The sequence below is a fragment of the Miniopterus schreibersii genome (assembly GCF_964146895.1).
Source record: "Miniopterus schreibersii genome assembly, chromosome: 11".
NCBI lineage: Eukaryota > Metazoa > Chordata > Mammalia > Chiroptera > Miniopteridae > Miniopterus > Miniopterus schreibersii.
The window spans coordinates 25,645,324-25,667,184 of NC_138111.1; the positions used below are offsets into that span (position 1 = coordinate 25,645,324).

At 49.9% G+C, this 21,861-nt stretch overlaps 1 protein-coding gene across 1 annotated transcript in view; it reads left to right on the forward strand.

The window, feature by feature from the left end:
• Window positions 1–21,861, forward strand: part of SHB (SH2 domain containing adaptor protein B) — a 124,277-nt gene that overhangs the window by 55,593 nt on the left and 46,823 nt on the right. The window lies entirely within an intron of this gene.

Sequence of the window (21,861 nt, forward strand, 5' to 3'; positions counted from 1 at the left end):
ACTTCCAGGGGAATTAACCTAACCCTTTGGAGCCAGCTGACCCTCTTTCCCCCTCTTTTGGGGGATACCTGTCACCCAGTGTTGCAGGCGCGACTGCAGAGGACCCAGCTCGGGAGTGTCTGACCTGCTCTCCTGAATAAGGCTTACTTGTCAAACCATCCAAAGGGCTTGGCCCACAGAAGCTGCCCTTAGCTGCAGGATGGAGCTGCCCGGCTCTTCCCATCCACAGTGGACTTGTGTGTTTTTGCATACAGGGCGAGAAAGGTGCAATCTTTCATGTCTGGAAAGAGCCCAGGGTTTGACACTAGACGTGGACCTATAATTATCGTCTTTAATTACACACAGTGCCTCTGCCAGGGAGACTGCTTGGTGATTATCTCCTCTCCTGACAAGGGTGGTTCCGTCTCCCTCTCTAAGTACCGACATAAACATACACGCTCACTTGAGATTTCAAAATTGTGAAAGGGCCATTCAGAGATGCCTACCAAGGACCCTTGCTTCTTTTCCAGGAGAAATGGGTGAGCCAGGTATCAGCCATGCAAGTGCTTTCTTGTCTGCTGCTGAAAAATAATGTCCATTTACTTCCTGATCTCTAAAACTGGAAGAAAAGAACTAACCTTTTCCTGATCCCACCTCCTTCCCCAAAGAGCAAAATTCCATGTAACAATGCCTGTGTTTGTGTTGATATACCGAGACCATCCATGCTCTTTATATTCTCTCACCACCCCAGGGTGGTAAATACCCCAATTATGTAGGTGGGGAGATGAAGGCTCAGAGAGGTTAGGAGACTTTCCTGATGTCACACAGGAAACCAGGACTAGAGGACAGCACCCTGACTGCAAGCCATACTTCTGCCCTGGAAGGGCAATTTTTGTGGTAATTTTTTGAGTTCCTTCTGTTGCCAACTCACTGTGGGGTTCACATTGTGGCAAGTAAAGCCACTCAGTCCCAAGCTTTTGAGGGCCAGGGTGCATTGCACTTTACAGGGCTGTGATGAGGGCAGTCCTGGAGATTTGGGAGGGTGAAATCACGCTGGAGTCCCCAGATGAACTATGCAACCTAGCCCTGTGTTGCAGAGAATCAGCCTACCTAGCTTCTGAACAGGCCCACCAGGGCAGGAGCCCGCAGTGCAGGGGATGTGGGGCTCAGTGGGATGCCTGCCTGTGCTCTCTGCCCCCAGACTGCTCTCCAAGCAGGCCAGGTGGCCCCTCACCCAGCCGTGGGTGAGTGAGGTGAGAATGCAGATTTCTACACCCATTACAGACTCTCACTGGAGCTCCAGAATCTGCTTTTTAATACCTGGCTTTATGATTCTGAGACAGATGTCCCATGGGTTGAGAGGCCCTGGTTTAGCCTGAGGTCTCCTTCAGTTCCTGACTTCTTGCCCCATTCTCTTCCTGCCTCCATCGCAGCAGGGGGGACATCCATTCTGGTGCCTCCTTGACATTCCCGATGCAATTCCAGAGCACCTGGGGCTGCAGAGAGGAGCAGAAGCCCCCACTCTGGGAATGGACAGCATGAAGGCCCAGACTTGCAAGCTCTTTTCCTTAACTTCACAGAGCTGGGATGGAGCGTGCTGTCTGTGGTTAGGGGGAAGAATCGAGCTGAGAGACTTAGGAGTTCAGCCCAGCTCCACTGATTCCTGGTGTGACCTTGGGCAAGGCACTGCCCCTCTGGGGCCTCAGTTTTCCCATCTCTAAGGCAGGGCTTCAGCCCAATCCTGAGGTGACTTTAGTGCTCACCTACTCTGATGCTCTGATTGATGGTGGCATTCACAGCAATAAGGCACACTGGGTGCACACAGTTCCCACCAGGCTCAGGGACACGATCTCCCACAAACCAAAAGCCTATATCTGCTGGCCACCAGGTTTGGCTGAGGCTTTGGGTGCTTCTGTCCGCTTGTCTCCAGTTGCAATCAGACTTCCTCACACCATGTGACACTTGGTGCCTGCAGCTCCCACTCGGCACCCTGAAAACCTGTTTTCAAGCTGAAGTCACACCACTCCCTGGGGGATGTCTTTCCACAGAAGCCTGCTTCCAAATGGAGCATAATTTCACCATACCCACTTTTAAGAAAAATTTTTTTAATGTATTTTAAAGGGCTGTCATTGTGCACATGCATCATCTGAGCAAAGAGGAGCAGCTATTTGAGCTCCTGGTGCCCGATATGCACAGTGCACTGCCCTTCACCCTTGCAGAGGAGCTTGAGCACCCAGGGAGGGCCCACATGCCAGCCCCCCACTTACCCTTCCTGGATCCCTCCCTCTCACTATCGCCAGGTGGTTTTCCCAATGTCCAATCATATTACTCCCTGCTCAGAGTCCAAGTCGACTTTCTGGGCCCTCCTCAAGCCACACCTCCCTCTGCATCCCCCTTAGAGGACTCCAGGCTCTAGGCAATGCCTCCAGGACCTCCTTGCTCTCTCCTGTGTTAATTCTCACTGTCACTCCCTCCAATGAGCCTTCCCCAGGCTCCTTGATCCCACAGGTCTTAATACTTCTCTCCCCTCTCTCTTCTTGCTTTGAGTCCTGAGCAAGCCTGTCTCCTCCAGCATCCTGGGCAGGGCCCGAGTGACTCCTTCTGAGGCTGTCGGAGCACATGCTCTCCTGAATTTGAAAACAAGCAATGCAGAGACCATTTGTCTCGCACCAGGGGGAGATGTTGTGAGTCTCTGGGGTGTCTGAAGTTTTGGGAAATTTACAGTTTATGGAGCCATTTGTGGCAGGAAGCCTAGGACAGCGGGTAACTGTGTGGTGTGACCCTGGGCCTGGGGCTTCCCTCCCTCCTCCCTCTGAGCTGCTGGTTTCTGTGCCTTGGAATCATAACTCTGAGGCCCCAGAACAACAGGAATGCCATAAATCCTTGTCTTGTTTTCTTTTACAAGAAGGCAGGTGAGCAGCCTGTCCCTTTACAAGGGAAAGAAGCTCTGCCATAGCAAAATGCAGCGAGTCTGTGTCACCTGGCTTTCGTGCCTCCTCTCTGTCATATACTCAGTGGTCACAGTGAGCCAGGAAGAAACGCCTTGTGTTTGTGCCCACCCCCATCTCAGGGCCCTCTGTCCATCAGCAGGGTCTCCTGCACTGACTTTATGTCCCCAAGGTCCTGTTGTCCTTGTCGCAGAATGAGATACTCCTGCCTACCCTGGGCAGACTGACTGTCAGCCTTGGGGTAAAGGCACAGGCACAGTGATGCTGCAGCTTCCGTCCCTTTGGGTTGTGAAAGGCGCAGGACTCCCAGCGTGGGTAGCAGGCCTCAGGGGTGACAGGACGATAGTGTTGGACATCACTGCTGGGCCTCTCAGATCAGCCACAAAGATAAGATGATTTGGGGGAGAAGGGGCAGTGCCCCAGAAGAGCTTGTCTATTCAGCAGTCATTTTGTGGCCCCTTACCAGTTCTGGGAGGCAGCTGTGGACCCAGGTCAGGCACCGAAGTATCTCGGACTTTACTTCATGGGGTGGAGGTCCCACAGAGACCGCGTGGTCACCTGGGTTCCCAGGGAACAGGGGGCAGAAACAGCCTCCCAGGAGCTGAAGCTTGTCCCATGTCTTGAAAGTTGAGCAGCCTTGAAGGAGGGGACCAGCATAGTGGCCCTGGGGACCCACCAGTGGTTTCACAGGTGCTGGATTGGATCCTGAGGAAACTCAGTGGTCGCACTGTGCAGGCGAGAGGGGAGGGTGCCTTGCAGGGGGAGAGACAGCCTGTGCCATCCCCAGAAGGGAGGAAAGCAGCCCTGAAATTTGCGGAGGGCTCGTGGGAAGGTGTGCGGCTGTAGGGGGTGTGGTGCCAGTTCTGAGCCCCTAGAAGGGGTTTGCAATTTACCTGGAGGACTGTTGGGAGTTACTGAACTATAACTTGCCCTCTACCCACTTCCCATCCATCAGCTATTCTTTTCCCTGAATCAAATCATAGAGCTCAATGAAAACCTGCTGGTGCCAGGCAGGAACTGGGCCACTTGGGCATATAGATTGATCCCATAGAGCCTCTGCTCTCAGAAACCTAGGTCAAGTTGGAAAATTAGCCCAGGATAAGAAGTTGAGAATAGAGTCACAGGGTAGTTACAGCCAGCACTGGAAGAAATGTCTTGAGGCCTTGGTGATTGATGGACATAAGAATGGGACAGATAATTAGTGCAAGAGTAAACAGCAAAAGGACAGAATGCCTCCCCAGAGTGGGTTAGGGACAGCACTTGAGTGAGGTGAGATCTAAGCCCGGGCTTTGAAGGGTGTTGAAAGGAAAGGTCATCACTGGGCGTGGGGGAGTGGGGAGCAGACTCTGGTCTTGGCCCAGGGCCTGGCATGGAGTGGAAGCAATGACATTCGTGGTTCTGTTGGGGAGCCAGCTGGTGTTGTCGAGATGAGGGTTTTAGATTCTCATCTAAGTTAGTTGACCTCCCAAATATTTTTAAAGAACTGTTGTGCTGTTTAAAGCAGTCCTGTACAGTCTGGGCACCTAAACGCCACATCACAGATCCTGCACACGCCCCAGCCAAGGGACCTAGGTTACTGAGCCTCTATCCAGGGCTGGGCCAGGCTGCTTCTCCCTGCTGAGCAGGCTCCCAGTGGGCACCGCAGCTGACCTTGAAGGTTGTGATGCAGGTAAGGACCTGGAAAGCTCTTAGTGGTGAGGGCAGAGGTGGGCTTCAGATCCTCCTGAAAATTGAGACCATCGATCAAGCCTGTGGACAGGAGAGCTCCCTGCATCTGCTCCCGCCTGCGGACCACGGCTGGTAGTGGGCACACAGAATGGCTGCAGTCATTCCCTCTTGGGCATTTTTCAAAACAGCCATTTCTGGGTTGTCCACTACATAGAGAAATCTCCACAAAGCACCCCAGCACATCTCATTTTAAACAGCGGGAGCTTCCTGGTAAACTCTGTAAGAGCGATTAGTTGCAAATTAAACCCCCAGGAAACAGAATGATTTGACCTATTGTATAGAATTGTTGGATGTGAGCCAATTGGATGTTGAAAGACATCTGCCTAAAATGATGATTTGGCTCTTAGAGTAATTGATCTTAAGCCATTCCTTCTGGCAGATAGAAGGGAGTGCATGCAATTGAGGATTCTAACGACCGTGTTTCCATGGAGTAGATAAGAATGACCGGAACTAGGCGGCTCCCTTTGGGCATATAACTAGGGTCCCTGCAGGTGCTGGTGAGTTTTCTCCATACGTTTATTCTAGCTTTGAGCACCCGTCTTCTCTCTGCTGCCCCTGACCCCCACAATAGTACTCCCACTATTAATGTACAGATTGTCAGTGAGGAAAGCAAGCTAAGCAGAGGGAGGCATCCTCCGAGTGGTGGATGAATGAGATTTTAATGGACTTTGGTGACAGGTCCTCAGCAGGACCCCTGAGGTCTCGTCCTCCCTCATGCTTGGAGCACGCTGTGACCACCACCTGCGGAGGAACAGTTTTACAGACTGGCAGCCAGCGGTCAGGGGCTGCTGAAGGACTCGGTGGGCCAGCCCCTCTGAGTTGGCAGTAAGACTCGGAACAGCAGAGCCTTCTCCAGGTCAGCGGTGGGGAGGCGGTGGAGATATCAGGCCCAGAGGCCAACAGGTTTAAACACCAGAGGAAAGCTGGCACCAGAGGGGGCGTTGAGAGAGATTCCTTGGGAGAATAGGACATCCTCAGGGAGTCTCAGCCTCTTTGTCTTACCAGGATGAGCACAGAGCCCTCAGTCATGTGGCCTGTGGCTGGTGCCTCCATCAGGGGGACGTGAGTGAAATCTGAAGCGCGTGCGTGTCTGCGTGGTGGCAGCTGTAACATGACAGCTGCTGCCCTCCCTTCCCTCCTCCTCCCCGGCTCCCACTACCCCCACCTCGTTTGCGAGCGAGGAAGCTTGTCTGGCAGCACCGACTCAGCTGTCATACCACATCAGTTTTTGTAGGTTCCCAGCTAGTGGAAAAGTGCCAAATGCAAGCAGATGATGTACTTAATGAAACGCTCAGGACAAGAGCTTCGGTTCCAGTTATTAGGGAGTGTATGTATAGCATAAAGGCACTCCTCTTCCCAGAGCAGTTCCAAGTTCTTCAGGGGTAGGTGTCATACAAAAAAAAAAAAAAAGTTATGTTTCTGAACGCTGGAATCAGATCATGCCTTCTGGGAACCTTGGTGCACATTGCAGGGTCCTTCTTTTCGGGGGTAAATATCGAAACTGTTGAAAAACGAGCCAGAAGTCAATTCTGTTTGTTCAGCATCAGTGGAAAGCCCTGTACAGACTGATATTACAAAATAAAAATGAAATGAGATGTCTTCTCTTTGTGGACATAAACTGATCGAATGGCGAGTCATTTATACCAGATGTCAGCTAGGAGTACAGTTGTGTCTCTATCTGTGCACATGGATGTATATGCCGCCCTAATCTGTAACATCTGCGTAGGGTTTTATGGTTTACAAGGCTCTTTTATATCCTCTGTCTGGTTTTATTTTATCACAGCCCCATGAAGTTGATATTAGTATTCTCCCCACTCCACAGCAGAGGATGCCGAGGCTCTGCTGGGACAAGTCGCTCTCCACGGGGCCAGAGCTGGTAAATGCCAGGGCCAGGGCTTGAACCTGTCTCCTGAGTCCAGTTCCAAGTTGTACATACTGTTATATAGAGCTGCCAACATATTCTGTGCCTGGGATTGAAGCACTACATTATCAGGGGAGGAGAGAGGTCAATCATTTGAATGATGTTTGCATGTAGTCCAAGATGGGCAAGGTCTGAAACACACTTGAGTGAGGGGTGGGGCAGAGGACAATGTTATTCACATGCACAGAGCTCCTCATTGAGGAGCCCATTGAGATCTAGTGACATCATTTGGCTGTTGAGCTGGATGGAGGCCCAGAGAGGTTAGAGGGCTCTCCAGGGTCACTCAGCTCACAAGTGGCCAGCTAAGAGTCCAATCTCTTGGACTCTTAGATCTCTTGGACACGTTCTACTCTCCCTTGCTACTGGGCTACAGACATATGTAATTATGAAATGAGAAAATGAACAGCATGAAAAGGGTGATTCGGTAAATAAATGAACAACTCAGGTCAATCAGCTGCCTAACGTTTGATCACTTTGCAGATGGGGAGGTGGTAAGGAGGGGCCTTCCTGTGGTGTGCTGGTGGTGAGCTCGGACCAGGCTCTTGACCCCCAGTCAGAGTTCCGCCCATCACCCCATCCCCAGCCCCGTCTCTGCTTTAGACACACCATCCCATTCTGAGTTTTCTGTAGGCCGTGCAGCTGACCGATCAGAATACTCTCAGGGTTGACCTCATTCCTGTTCTGCCAGCTTATAGTTGGAAGAGAACCTTAAATTCCAGACTGCGGGCAACCCCTCCCTACCAAGTAAGACCGCAATCTTGGGCTCATATCAGAAATTCCACATTTCTCATCGGTGAGTCCACATTAGTACTTCAGTTATTTTTAGGTGGGAACTTTACATTTTCTGTTTTGTACCACTTTGGATTCCCTGCTTAGCTGGGGTTATATTTTCTGTCTAGCACAACGTTGGAGCTGCCTTATTTTTAGCTTGGTTCATTTTTCTTCCTGTGATTTCCTTTTTCTTCTAAGTTAATACACACTCAAATAGGCTTCCTTTTCCACCCCACCCTCCCCCAGTCCTCATTCACTGGGTCACAAGATTTAATCCAAAAGCCACTTGCTAAGCCCCATCTTGTTTCAGGGAAAAGGAAGGAGAGTCCTCAGCAGGCATTGAGTATTATCTGCTGATTGTCATTTTATTAGAGTCTCTTCCTGTCACTTACCCCGTGTGCCCCCTGACTCCTGGCTGAGACACGCACGTGTACAAACCTGATAAGAAATGCTTCCGACCCCTGCACCTACACTCACCCCGCCTCTACAGAGCAAACCTGCTGACCAGGGTGGGGTCGGTGCTCTAAAGGACTCAAGCAAGGCATTAATTAGGCTGCTAGAGGGCCTGTTGTGTGTGTGTGTATGTGTGTGTGTGACTCTACATGTGTATGTACATATACGTGTTTGTACATATAAGTACACACACGTACTCTGGTACTCCCCAGACCCTGTTTTCATCTCTGGCATCCTTAGCATTTGATGCTGACTCACAGACGTGCCACAGATAACATTAGCCCTAAACGTGGGGTTGATAACATTGTGTTCATTTACTCTGCCCTGTGTGGGGGGGAGGCAATAAGAATCCAGTCTAAAATTTGGGGAAACAGGCCTGGGGGACCTGACTAGCCCAGCCTCCCGACACAGGATAAAGTGAAGTGGGCAGACCAGGGCCCCTGCTCACCCCTTGGCCTCATCAGAAGCTTTTGATGGCTCCCCGTTGCCTAGTCATTAAAGCATGAGCCTCTTAGCCCAGAGGTACTTGAGCAGATGACACACTTAACTAAATAGCCCCAGAGAAGACTATGTTTAGACTGTGGGCCTCTCTAGGGCAGGGGCTGGGTTTGATTGATCAGCGTTTCCCCATAAACCAGCAGCACGGGTGCTCAGTAGCGGAGCGAGGGGGGGAAAGAATGAACTAGGGAAGCTAGTTGGTGTCCAGACCTCCTCCTCACCTCTTCTAGCCACGTGGATTTCCAGAGTCAGGCTCTTGGTTCATTTCCTGAAGCACATTCACTGTTGGAGCCTGAAATCTTCTGTCAGTCCTACGGGTAAGAACTTGTGCTGTTTGTAATCCCTTCTGATCCCCTCAGCAAGGGGCCACCTTTCAGGAGGCAGCCTGTTTTGTAACGGACTTCGAGATCTAGACCTGTGTAATCCTGAGCACGCCCCTCCCCAAAGGGTGGCCTGTTTGCTCTCCACCATCTTAGGTTGATTTTTGATTCACAGCTTGCTGATCAACACTGGTTGATGGGAATGACTTTGCCTTGTGACTTAGAAGAAAGGGTATCAAGCCCCTGCGAGAGCAGGGCCCTTTGCAGGTCCCGGAAAGTGATTGGGCCCGTTCTTGTAGCTGTGTGTCTTGGGAAAGCTTTTGTCATCTGTGGTTTAGACTCTAACTGCAGTTCTTTTATGTGTGTATATGAATTGAGCGCCTCCATGATGACCAGGGGCATGTTTTGGGGCCATGTTATAATTAAAATGTACATCTTAGAGTTAAAAACCCAAATATAATTTCCTCTGAATTCTATTTCCTAAACTGAAACTGTGTCATCGTGGCAAGAAACGGAAATTGTCAGGAAACAGTCACAAAAGCAGAAGCTGTTGATCTAAAGTCCATTCCACCAGAATGTTAAATAGCAGATGAAGGGATTCCACAGCCACGATGCTTCCCAAAGGCAGCAGGGAGCCACAGGACTCCAGCTCCCCCTCTGACCTCAGTCACCTACTCTCCCTGTCCCAGCCTCAGTCTCCTCATATGTCCTGGGGCTAATATAAAACTTCTAGTACAGTGCCTGGTTCAAAGTAGACACTCAACAAGTGCTGTCACAACAACAATAATTAATAATAATAATAATAAAGGGGATAGTTTCATGTGCCACATCTGCACATGACACTTCCTTTTAAAATTTTTTTAAATTATTACATTAAAAAATACGTGCTCTGGGCAAGAAAATTTGACATACAGGGTATAGGAAATAAAACATTAACTCTCCAAAGACAAGCATGGTCATTAATAATTCATGTCATTTAGCGTTTTCCCCATTTGCTTACAAAAATATACATCTCTACATATTACATTGTTTTCTACGTAAATGCTGTCCTACTAAACATTGTTTTGCATCACAAATCTTGCTGGAGGCCATTAGTTCTGTTGAATGTTTCTATGCGACTGCAGCACAGTGTGATCAGTCATTTCCCTAGTCACAGACTTTTAACTTGGTTCCAGTTTTCCTTTGTTACTTTTGTAGCAAACATCCATCCATGAACATTTATTCCTGTGTGGGGGTCTGGGTGTTTCTGTAGATTCAATTTCCAGAAGTAGAACTTCAGGCCACAGGGTATTTAATTTTTGTTAGATCCACCATTTTTTCTCTCTGAAAAGGCTGTCTCCACAGTTTATACTCCTTCCACCAGTCTATGCATACAGTTCTCTTCCTAAGGTGGACACACATTTTAAAAATATGTTTTTCTGTGCTAAATTTGCAAAAGACTGTTTATGTTGTCCCCTTGGCCCATATTTACAGAGCATCTGCGGAGCCATGTTCTGTGCTTGCAATCATAGAGAGTGTGTCAAGATGGGTTGGACTTGAACTTGGCCCTCAGCAGCTGGGGTGGGGGTGGGAACTGAGCATACAAATGTCTAGAATCATAGTAGAGAGTCTCGGTTTCCCTAGGCTGAGGAACTCTCACCAGTAACAATGAGAGTTTGGAGGGGTGATAAGAGATGTCAGGACAACCTCCCAGCTTCTTCAAGGGAAGTGCTAGTGACAATGTCAGATTCATTTTTGAGCTGCTGAAACCTCTAGCGTGCTATGGGGTTCAGTATATGGTGTCCCAAACCAAACAGAAACCCGGGCTTGGAGCTCTGGGGCAGCAGCGTTCCAGGCTGGGCACCCTGGAGAGGAGCCAGTTGGAAGAGGCTGCCAGTGGCGAGATGGCTGTCTCCACTCAGAATCTCAAGGCGCCTCTGCTCTCGTGTCCCGGGTGTCAATGACATCTTTCACACAGTATGGAGTCTCTTCAGGACACCTTTTTAGGGCCCTGAGGAGGGGCTGTTTTTGCATTTTCCAGCATAAAGGCATTCATTATCCAGATGTTTCCTTCTAAATAATTCTTGAGATGGTTGTGTGGATGGTGTAATCTGTGATCGCTATTGACAGGAAAAGGCTGCTTGAAAGTAGTTCTGAACAGTGGTAGCTTTCAGGTCCCTAATTCTCGTGTGTAACACGCCTCCCCCCCCACACACACACACACACATACCTTCCCCACTCCTCTTTCAAACAAAACAAAAAACATAGTATTTTGTGACACCAAAAATATAAGATGTGACAGTAATGTTGGACAGACCAGAAGGGTAGGAATTGTGCCGATTTTCACTCTGTGACTTAGCAAGTCCCTTCTATTCTGGGCTTCCCATTTGCCCTATTACATGATGAAGCTGCTGTGCCTACCAGGATCTGTCTACAGTCTGATGGCTGTCAGTACCAAGTAATGCAGAGGGCCTGTGGACCAGAAAGTGCTATATAAAATGAGGGACTCTTGCTGTTGGTTGTTGTTGTTTTTGTTAAGTATGGGTGGGCCTGTGGCAGGTAGTCATTCCTGGGCCAGGTAGGGATCTCCCCACCCCGAGATTCTGATCTTGCAGTGGCTCTGCTATTGTTAGGTCTTTTGAGGGTAGAATTTCTGGTCCCTCTTAGGGAGCTGATGCTTGGCTGCATTCCTGTTTTGGGGGTCAGGAAATGTGGGAGATCTCCTCTGCTTTGGGATAAAGAGGTTTTATATACCCAGCTGTCTGTGTTGGTGCACAGTCTTTGCAAGAACTATTTCTTGAAAGGGGAATGGACAGGCAGCCCAACCTACGACCATGTGCTAGGCATGCGGGAAGGACTCTTCATAGAGGCATTTATTAGGGTTCTCCAGAGAAACAGAGCCAATAAGAGAGATTTATGATAAGGAGTTGGCTCACACAGTTATGGAAGCTGGCAAGTCCTAAGACCTGCAGGGTGAGTCAGAAAGTTGGAAAACCAGGAGAGCCCATAGTTTTGTTCCTGTCCAAGTCCAAAGGCCTGACAACCAAGAGAGCTGATGGTGTAGTTTCAGTCCAAAGGCTAGCAGGCTCGAGTCCCAGGAAGAGCCAGTGTTTCACTTTGAGTCCAAAAGCAGGAAGAAAGCCAGTGTCCCAGTTCAAATACTGTCAGGCAAGAAGAATTGTTGTTGTATTCAGGCCTTCAACTGATTGGACAAGGCCCACCACATTAGGGAGAGCAATCTGCTTTACTCAGTATTCTGATTTAAATGTTAATCTCGTTCAAAAACACCCTCATAGAAACACTCAGAATATATTTTGACACAAAATTAATTATCACAGGCAGGAAAGCACAACTGTGTATTGGAGTAGAGCTCACTGGGCAGGGCTCTCATTGCATATTGAGGTTGAACTTTGGAGGAGTTTGCTGGAAGGTGGTTGGGATGCTGAGGTCAGGGACCCCACACGCTGGTAGGATGGGTGCTCTCCTCCTTCACATGCTGGAGCCAGTGCTGGACCAAGAAGCATGTGAGAACATCCATTGTTTGTAGAATTGGACTGAGGGACTCTGGAGCTAGAAAGGCCTCTGAGACCATCTGCTATGCCCCTTCCTGCCTCACCTGCAAGGAATCTTAGCCCCATGAATCAAGCGACTGTCCAGGGTCACACAGCTGGTGAGCGTGGGGCCAGGCTGGTCCCAGGCTGGCAGCCTTGTCACCATCATCCAGAAGGCTGAGGTTGTCCAAGTCCCCAGGGGGATAAGTTCCTCTCTTGAAGCCGTTCCAAAGCAAGGAAGGCTGAGGCAGAGAGCTTGCCAGAGCTCAGCAAGTTGCTTCCGGCCAGACAGCTGTGCTGGGCACAGGGCACAATGCCAACAACACCCCTCAGCATGAGTCAGTGGTGTTGTGACCAGCAGCAGCCACCACCAATTGGGTACAGGTGGGTTTGACCAATTTGGCTGCAAACCTGGCATGTGGCAAGGGGTAACCTCCTTAGGTGGAGGGAGGAGGGGTCATGCCCAGAAGAGGCCCTGGCTCTGTCCTGGGATGCTGGCACTCTGCTCTCAATGCCAGTTTGTAATCACGTGCTTAGAGCCAGCACATGTGGTGGGACAGCAGCATGTGTTAGCTGCCCCTCTGAAGTTTTAGAGTGTGCTTGAATTCCCCCTTGACAGGCAGCTCTTTTTCTCATGATATTACCCTTGGCTTTCCTCTCAGACTGCCTGACCATGATTCCTGTAGGGACCCGTGTATGGCCCTAGTCAGATACACCTCAGATGACCCCGTTACCTGCCTAACAAGAAAACTGATGACCAGAGGTGGAAGAGACCTGCCTGGCATGGTGGGGCTAGAGACCCGGCTCTTCCAGTGCTTGCTTCTCCTGCTGACCTGAGCACATTGGTGTTATTTGGACCTGGTGGAGTACAGGGAGCACCAACTTGATTTGGAAAGATGGTGTAGACAGCTGCAGAGTTAGGAATTGAGCTGTATGGGATTTAGAGCCAGGTTGCCTCTATCACTGGCTCACTGTATGACCACCTTTACAGTGGCAATGTCACCAGTACCCCCCACAGAGGTGTTGTGAGAATGAAATGAAGGACTAGATACAGTGCTCTTAGCACAGACCCTGCACAGCATGCACTTGGCACTCAGTAATTCTTAGTGTTATTGAGAGTTGGGCCTTCAAGACATGGGCTGCAACACTGAGCTTGTCTGAGCTGCAGGTGGGACAGGGGCTTGGGTGTGGTCATGGATCCTCCAAGGCTCATTCTGTGGGGCACCATGAGAACAGGCAGGTGTGACTAGTCTGGCATGAAAGCCTGTCCCCCACTGCTTTATCACATTAGAATGTGGCCTGAGGCCTCTCTGGACTCTGAGACCTCATCATGCCCAGCAGACTGGAAGATTGCACCAGTGGGCGGCTGGCCCTCTTTATAAATACGACTGTCAAAACTCAGATGGCATAGGCTGGGCTCACATCTGGCTCATTTGCCAAGGCCCCAGCCAGTCCCTGCTGGGCGTCGGGGGACACCTGCCCCTCTGAGAGTTGACCTGAGGATGTTGGTGCCATTTCAACCTCTGCCCCTCATCCTAGTGGGAATCCTCGTTTCCACATTTAGGTCTGTTTGCAAGAGCGTGTTTTCTTTCTGGAGCCTGGGCATCCTCTGTCCACTTCTTGAAAGGGTGGAGCCCTAATTGTTTGCCCAGTTGGACTTTCAGGTCATCAGTAGCTGATTGCTACACCCTGATGTTTCCTGCCAGTTTCTAAAAAGGCTTGTCCTGTGTGTGTGAAAATGCAAATCTGATTAAGGCTCCTGGTCCATTTTCCAGTTTCCAACCCTTTTGAGTCTGCAACCCTCCTCCTGGCACTCAAGGCCCTCCATAGCACAGCTCTAATTTGCTTTCCTAGCCACTTCCTACCTCTTCTTCCTCATGAACCCTGGGCCCAAAGCAACTCAAACTATGGCTTTCTCTCTCAATCCCTGGAGCTTTCCTCTGTCCTTGACTTTATCTGTGCTTGTCCAGCCTTGGTCACCCTTTCTCCTGGTGCCCTTGCCTTCACCTCTCTGAATCCTCCTTCCCTTGAGTGCATTCTACACTGGGCCTGCCGTGCGCTGCCTGTGACACCAAGCAGGTCCCTAAGCTTCCCTGACCTGAGGGACCTCCTTGCACTAAGACCTGAAATTCTGTGAAATGCCACCTCTTCCCTGAAGTTTTCAAACTCCCAAGGACTGTACTTCCTTTCTGCCTCCACCCAGCTGCCACTGTCTTGTGCCACCTTAGGGTCCTTGGGGCCAGAACTGGTGAACCCACCCGAGCCTCCGAACTTGCCTGAGCCTCAGTTTCTGCATTGTAAAACCCAGTAGCACTTTCCTCTCAGGAATGGTGCACAGCCAGTGCCCAGGATGGGCCTGCAGGTTTCAGTAACTCGTAATTGTTACTAACTCAGTGCTTATAGATGTTGGGGTCCTGATTCTCCTGCTAAACCAGGAAGCCTTTGCCGGGTGGGAGCCTTGTCTAACACCATAGATGTGCTCAGCACTCTAGCACACAGTAGGGGCTCAGTGGATGTTTGAGAAAGCAAAGCAGAGCAGGCTCCCCCTCTGGATCTCGCAGTCAATACGGAATTGGAGGGCTGTCTGCTGAGGAAGTGGCTGCTCTAAATGCAGACTCATGTATGCACTGCCTGGAGGCCTGGAGCAGCCATTTCGCCTCAGTGAGTCTCCACAGGGGATGGCGACAGAACTCGGGCCTGTAGCCACTCAGGGGCCCTGCACACAAAGGCAGTCACTGGAAGAGTGCGGAGCGACGGGCAGGGCTGTAATCACGGAGAGCACCCAAAGCTCTGTGAAGAGGCCTGCGTGGCCTCTTAGATCCTGAGGAAAACATATTTAGTGTTATCAGGTGTGCAGACTTGTTTCTCCTCTGGTGCTGCAAAACTGGGGGTCTCAAGGGATGACAATGTCACTGTGTAGATGACCAAGAGAAGGGACCACACCAGGCTCCCTGACTCAAACCTGGGCCTTTCCCTCGCCCTTGGACTGAGGGGAAAAGAGCAGTGGTGCAGGTTCCGCCGGCCAGTGCCATGTCCGCTTTGCCCCGCCTATGTGACCAGTGTTCTTGTTCCACGCCCGCTTCCGCAGAGCTCACCCTCTGTGCCTTGGGTGTTTCTGTGCACGCCTGGAAAAGAGATGGTAAGTGAACTCCAATTAGTCAGTCTCCTGGCTTCTAGACAGCTCCGGAAACCAGACTAGATAGAGGAGGAGGTGGGGCCTTCTGCCTCGTCGTGTTGGGTTTGCCTCCAGGCGTTGATTCCCAGCCGTCCTGCCCTGCCCAGCCCTGCCCTTGCTGGCCTGCAGCCTCCACCTGGGAGGACTCCTGGTGCCCCATGCTGTCACCTCAGCCTCCGAGGACACCTGCACCCAGGTCTGTTGGAGCACCCTGGTTCGGAGAGTCTTTCTCCAGCAGCTTTTTAACAGTTTGGATGGGGAGAATGTCCCCTGTCTCCTCTTTGATGTGGTGCCTGGAACTTGGTGGGGTGTCAGCTGCATGTCTAATTAGAAACAGCCGTCCGCCACCCCCATGGAGCCCCTCACTCAGTCTGGGGTGCTGGGGGTGCTCTTTTACAACCCCGACCCGCCTGAATTAGGTGCCCCTGCCTCCAGAAGACTGAAAACTAGAGGGTCTGATAAAATGTCAGGAAGCATCTAGGAACGGCAGGAGGAACAGCCCTCGCCCAGCAGTTAGAGGGCCTGAGGCCTTGTCCCTGCTACTTTCTTCCCATCCCTAGGCCTCAGTTTGCCCATCTGTAAAATTAGACTCCTGGTCACTGAGGCCTCCCCTGTGTGTTTCGTGATGCGCACAAGAGTTGATCCAGGGCAGGGCTCCCACGTGGAGGTGTGAGATTACCAAAGCAGCAGCTAACATGGAAGCTGTGGATCCAGAAACGAAGTAGTTCAGGGGTTGGTGCTGAAACCCTTCCATTTCCAACATGGGATTGGCCTGTCAGGTTTATGGAAGCAGGCCTTCTCGGCTCTGGGGACGAAGGGCTATCTCAGAGGAGGAGGGGTCTTGGAATGGTGTCCAAGGAAGCCCCAGTAGTAACTGAGATAGTCAAAATACTCCTGGAGTGCTTTTGGTGTCACATGCACTGTCCTCAGCACTGAACGCATATGTATAACTCATAACATCCTTCCAAGGTGGGCCTCCCCCTCCAGCGATAAGGAGACTGGGGCAGCTTGGCCCAGTCCCTGCTGGAGCCCGGATTCAGGCCCAAGCAATCTGGCAGGATCCGCGTTTTCAGCCACCACACTTGCCGTTGAACCTGTTGCTCACCTGCCTCAGGGCTCTGCCTCCCTCCAGGCTGCTGGTGCAGGGCAGACCCAGTCAGTGGTGGGTGCATTGCTCTAGTAATGTCACCCTAGACCTCTGAGTCTAGGCCACTCCCATCCCTGGCATCTTGGGGACAGGTCCCAGGAGCTTCAAAGCCATGTGGGAGAGGTCCGATGGCACAGCCAGCACGCCCACCCTGGCCGAGGAAAGGTTTCATAGGCTGAGAGGTGCTGGCCTCCTTGGGCCACACGTCTCTCCCCAGCTCTGCCACCCTGTGATTTGGGATCTGGTGTGGATTCCCAGACAAGCCCAGCTGGGAAAATTAGAGGTGAGGGGCCTGCAGGCCAGCGTCTGTCATTTCCAGCTCGGCTCCTACACGTCTGTGCCAGCCTCTCCCCATCCAGCTCCACCCTGCCCAGAGGTTCTAGGGCACCTCTCCTTAGACACTCCTGGAGGTGCCATCCTGCGGCAGTCAGGGCCATCAGAACCTACTTCCACCTGCCTCCCTTTCCCTGGGCCCCCTGGATGGCCCTCCTTCCCCAGGTACACCTGTGTTCCCATCCCCCGTACCTCCATCAAATGCTGTTTTCTATGCCACTACCTCATGTCCAAATTCTTCAAGGCTCTCCCCAGTTCCCCCAGCTGAATTGTAACGTCGTGTCTGCCCCCTGTTGAGGAAACTTAGCTGTCTTTCTGTCAGGGGCTCCCTGGAGGCCAGCACTGCGTCTCTTTCTTCTCCATCCAGCTCTGTTTCCTCAGCCTCGGCCTCCCAGAGACCGAAGCCAAGCCCCGCCCTCCTCGATCTGTTCCTGAAGGGGAGGTAAAGAGGTAAAGAAAAGCTTTCTTTTCTTCCAGTCTTCTTACTAGTAAAGGTATTTACTATAAAGTGTTCATCTGCTTTCAAAATACAGATTTGAGGCTGTCCATAAAAAGAAAGTGTATATTGAGGCTATTAAAATAGTAATCAAAATCCATGTAGAAGGAAGGGTGAGAGAACCTATGCAATATCTAAGCTAATATAACTATTGAATTTAAGCATCAAAATTAACTATGAGCTTCCTGGCAGCCAAAGAAATAAAAATAAAGAGGAGGGGTGGGGAAGCACAGAGTTGACGAATGCTAGAGTGAAATGTAGCATATAGCTTATTGCTTGTGGGCTTGGGGAACTCTAAACCTTCGTCAAGCCCAGCTGGTGTGGCTCAGCAGTTGAGCATTGACCTATGATCCAGGAGATCGCTGTTCTATTCCCACTTGGGGTGCATGACCAGGGTGTGGGCTCCATCCCCATTAGTGGGTGTGCAGGAGCCAGCCGATCAATGACTCTCTCATCATTGTTGTTTCTGTCTCTCTCCCTCTCCTTTCCTCTCTCTGAAATCAGTAAAAATATATTTTAAAAATAAAATAAACCTTTGTCAAATCCACTCAGGAGGCTCCTGGTTTGTGCCAAGCTGTGTCTTGGCCCCTTGCTCAGATAGTCCCCTGGCCCTTGCTTCTGCATGACTGTAGCCCTCGGTCAGCGCACCTGCCTCACCTCCTGGCTCTGTGCCCTTGGTGAATGTGCCCAGGGTCTCTTCCAGTTCTAACATTCTCTGATTCCAAAGAAAGTGCTCTTTTTTTGTTGTTCTTTCTCCATATGTAGTTCCACTTGAAAACCTTTCTATTCCAGAGGTCAAGAGAAATCCCCACCCTGTCAATTTAATGTTTCTACTTCTTGCCTAAGAGGCATGAAATCACAGCCTGCCACCCAATATTAAAGGTCATTTTCCATGAATTTATAGATGGTGATGTCCAGATAACTTGTGACTTAAAACATATGGTCACCAGCTTCCCTATTAGATCAGCCTGTGTATCGTCACAGCTTGGTCTAGGTAATAAGGAGGACAGTCATTAAGCAGGAGACTGTGGTGTCTGGTGAGTTGGCCTGGCTTGATGGCCCTTGACTTCCCAGGTCTCTTGACGAATCTCTCCTGGGAGAGAAGATGCTCCCTAAATGGGCCTTTTCTCAGAGAAAGGCAGCTGCTTCCAAAACACACAGCTACTGAAGCCCAACCTGCTTAAAATTATATTTACTTTCATGTGTTCCTGTCTTAATTACATTTTTTCTTTACTAGCATTTTTATTATTTAAAACAACTTACAAAAATAATTATGCAATCATTCCTTCCTCTGTACACAGTCGCCATTTACCTTCCTGTGTCAGGTTTTCAGCCCCTCATTCATGTGTATCTGTACTTACAGCGCCGCTGTCCTCAGAGTTTAGATATTATGGGATGCTGGTATTCAGCAATTCCTAAGCAAGGAGTAGAAGTCCCCCTGGGGCATTGTTCACGTTGTCCAGGACTTGTTTAGAAAGCACATATTATGCGGTTTGCTCTCAACACATAAACAGTCTTGTATTTTACGTTTTAACTTAGCATAATTTCATGCACGCTTTTCCATGTAGCTACATAATCTTCAGATTTATCATTTTAATGGCTGCTTAATATTCCATCCAGTTAACATGCCATAATTTACTTAACTGTTCTCTATTGTTGGAGCCTTAATGAAAATTTGAATTCACCATGTAAAACGGGGGAAGCTTGTTTTAATGATTGCCATTATAACATCCCCTGCCCTAACTGCATGCCATTACTAACCCAGCTTTGTAAGGCGCAGATGCTTTGGGAACAATAAATCCTGTGTGAGAGGTGCACACACGAGGCCCTCTGATTTAATAGCTAATCTGTTCCCTGGCACATGTTTTCCTTTTAGGTTGGTATTTATGTAGAATGTCCGTCTCTCCTGAATATTGCATAATACTAAACTGTACGCATTTGGCATATCGTTCCAGGTACTTTACCACTGCTGCCGGGGACTTTCATAAATTAACTGGAATTGGGGGTAAATCTGGCTGTCAGTTGTCATTCATTTATCCCGACCAGATTCATTGAGTATCTGTTTAGAGCCAGACGCTGAGAGAGAGTGAGGGCGCTCCTGATTATTGGGGGCCCACAGAAGTGCATCTGTGAATTGCTTTGTGATACCCAAGATGAAATGGTGATTCGCATGCAAAGCGCTGTGTAAACTGTATTACCCAGTAGTGGTTGCCGGTCGTGCTTCTGAAATAGGGGGAAGAGGAAAGTGGTTTTCCAGGCCAATGCCTACCAACTACGATCTGGTGTCCTCAGCCCTCGGAATTCTCCAAAGATAGGAGGCAAGACTGTGCTGAGAGACCAGGGCGAGAGTGACATGGATGACTATGACCTTACAAAGCAGGTCAGGTAGTTCACCTACCGTACTTTTCGGCTGTTCTTCACCTTCAAATGACCGAGTCCTGCCTTTTATAGCTCTTTTCTTCTCCCTCCCCCCTAGAAAGGGAAGCATCATCCTCAGAACTAGCCAATGATTCCATTTTACTCACAGGACCTAGTAAAGCTTGCTTTGCCGAAGTATGGCACACCCTCTCAGAGGAGGCAGGGTTTTAGGGGGCCTGAGAACCATGTTGTGAGAAGGATTTTTCCTTTCCATTCTCTCTTTGAGAAAGTTACTCTTATTTGCCAAAGAAACTGTCTGTCTGGTGCTCGCATCCCTGACAGCTCTCCAGTACCTACTCATCTCCTTTTCAGCCGAGGGAAAGGCAAGCCTTGGGCCAGCCTCCCAGTGGCAATGGTACCTACCTGGTTGGTTTAGCCTTTCTTCATTCTTTTTATGTTTATCAACTGTGTAGATGATGGCTTTTGGGAGGGTGATAGAAAGCTTACTTTTTAAATGATAATATTTTCTCTAAAAAGTGAGTAAGTAAATACGGTAAATAATAACTTAGTTGGTACTCAAAAAAATGGCAAACTCATGAAGTCAGTACGTGACTGAATGAAGTTTGGGAAATACTACCCTAACGTTAGTTAATGTCCACACTGACAACCACCGGCATAGCCTCAGTGGGCTTCTGTTGTATCAGGGCATGTGCACGGGATAGGACATCTTTCATCCCCATGAGCTGGCCTTGGATCATGAGGCCCAGCCTGAAAGCAACACTCTTGGTTGCGAGGGCTGTGTGTTTTGTTCAGTTGCTCTTCAAGGCACATGGGATTCTACTGTATCTCTCTGCCACTGGAACCCTGATTTGGAGGATGCCTCGAGTTTGAGCAGCTGTTTAAACAGCTCACTCAGGGCTCGCACCCTTTTGTGTCAAGCCCCACCTCCACTCTCTCACCTCCTTGGACCCAGTACTCCAGCAAAAGTGGACAGTGAATAGACATACACAATGGGATATTATTCAGCCTTAAAAAGAAATGAAATTCTGAAACATGCTACAACATGGAAGAATCTTAAAAGCATTATGCTAAGCGAAATAAGCAAGGCCAGAAGGACAAATATAAGATTCTCATCGTGTGAGGTACCCAAAGTATCAAATTTATAGAGACAGAAATAGCATCGTGGTTTCCAGGGGCTGGGAGAGGGAGAAATAGGGAGTTATTGTTTAATGGGTACAAAGCTTCAGTTGGGGAAGATGATAAAGTTTTGGAAATGGATGGTAACGATGGTTGAATAAATATACTTAATACCACTGAACTACACACTCAAAATGGTCAAAATGGCAAGTGTTATATGTTGTACCACAGTAAAACAGGAAAGCAGGCAGTGAACACGTTCTCCCCAGCCCTGTGGCCTTGGCTTGCCCTGGTCCTACCATAGGAAATTCTGCCCTCTCCTGTTCCCACCTGTCAGAGCTGTCAGTTCAAATGCCATCTCTCCTCATGACTCATCCCTCACAGGCCCTGCATTGAATCCCTTTGCCGTAGAGTGTTATGGTGATTTAGGTTGTATCTCTTCTGAAAATGGTGGGCTTCCCGAGAGCAGCCTCTACAGTGAGCTCTCCCTTCCCCATGTCCCCATCCGGGCCCTGCACACAGTGGGTGTTTATGATCAAAGCAGGGAAAATGTCTCTGTTTGACTCAGAAGCACCCGACTCTAGCATCCTTGCATCCCTCTTTTAGCCCCCACCGGCCTCTCGAGAATGAGCAGCAGCTGAAATGGAGGTCACCCCTCAGCCCACACAGGAGCCGGGCCTTGGCATCATCTCCAGATGATTAAGAGCTTTCCTTCCTTACTCGGAAGTGGAACTAGACTCCTGCTCTCACATCCCTCAGATGTGCTCCGGGTGTTAGGAGACAGGCAGGCTGTGGGGGAGATAGAAATGCCAGGAAGAAGTCACTTTATAGGGGTGAAAACGGTGACCCCAGGTCCCCTGGGGAGGCTTGTTAGTTAGGTCTTTTGAAATGGCTGCAAGCTGGGTGAAAACCTGAGGATCGTTGGGCACGGTCTCCTCACTCGATATTCAGATGGGGAATGAAAGTCCTGAGGATGAAGAACGACCCCAGTGGGGAAGATTCCACTTGTCTGTGAAGCGAGGGGGTGGGAGCTCTGTGTGCCCTGGGCTGGTGTCGGAACACACCTG